The 1,004-nt window shown below is 40.0% G+C and overlaps 1 protein-coding gene across 1 annotated transcript in view; it reads left to right on the top strand.

The window, feature by feature from the left end:
- Positions 1 to 1,004, top strand: part of LOC119592616 (carbohydrate sulfotransferase 5-like) — a 20,665-nt gene that overhangs the window by 14,253 nt on the left and 5,408 nt on the right. The window lies entirely within an intron of this gene.

Genomic DNA, 1,004 nt, shown 5'->3' with positions numbered 1-1,004 from the left:
TTAGTACTGTTAGGAAAAAAAATACTTGCACGTGCAAGGATACGGAGTACATGCTTACGCCCGTTTGCATATGCAATTGCGTATTTGCTTGATTCCCGCAGCGGTCGTGTGTGTTTGTTCGTGTGTGGCTGAGTCGGAGAAGGTCAGCGGCGTGCGCAGGACCTCCTCAGCTACTGTGTACGAATAGCTAATGACACAAGATGATCAGTCTCATCTGGACCCCGTCTCGCCATGCTTCAGAAAACACGTTCCGGACCGGGGGGAAGATCTTGTGAACGGCATAGAAACAAACGTATATTATTCTATATATAAAATACGACGTATGTGTTAGCGTTGAAAAGGTTGAAGGTTGGAGTCGCGTATTTTATTACTTTGGCATTTGAGGATCATCTGCTGATTGGAAAAGTAATTAAATGACAAAATTTTACGCCGCAAAAGGCAGTACCTGGGAAGCCCGTAATGATAACGCGTATATTATAAGAAAATGGTGATAACGACAGCTGCGAGGCATGTGATTCATAACGCAGTCAAAGTGATCGAGTAACCTACCATTCGAACGCATGTGTACAAATGTAAAACGCTTCGAAATGTAAGTGCTGTCTTTAAAATGACTGAAACATATTACAGAGACGCGAGCTGTACACAAAAAAAACAGTGTATAGTGATAGAAGAAATGTATAGATTTTGAGAACATTTTCTGCTTAATCTTCGCTCATCGATTCCCTTGCCATGTACTTTTTTTTCTTGATCTTATTTTCCTCTTGTCTTTTTGAAAGACCTTCCTCAGTTCGAATCCTGTCGACTGAAATCCTTCTCTCTGTGTCAGTTCTCAGACATCCTTAATTATTAACTGAATTCATTTGATTTAGATGTTTACCTCAGCTAGCAAATATCTCTATAGGCCTATTAATTGCAGAGGGATTTTCAAATAATCAGGTCTAATTCTATATGTTCTGGTCGTAAGCAAAATAGGAAATACTCTTTTTGTACACGCATTCGAGCAA

This window comes from Penaeus monodon, chromosome 30, assembly GCF_015228065.2.
Source record: "Penaeus monodon isolate SGIC_2016 chromosome 30, NSTDA_Pmon_1, whole genome shotgun sequence".
Lineage (NCBI taxonomy): Eukaryota > Metazoa > Arthropoda > Malacostraca > Decapoda > Penaeidae > Penaeus > Penaeus monodon.
This window is presented reverse-complemented; position numbering and strand designations above follow the sequence as displayed.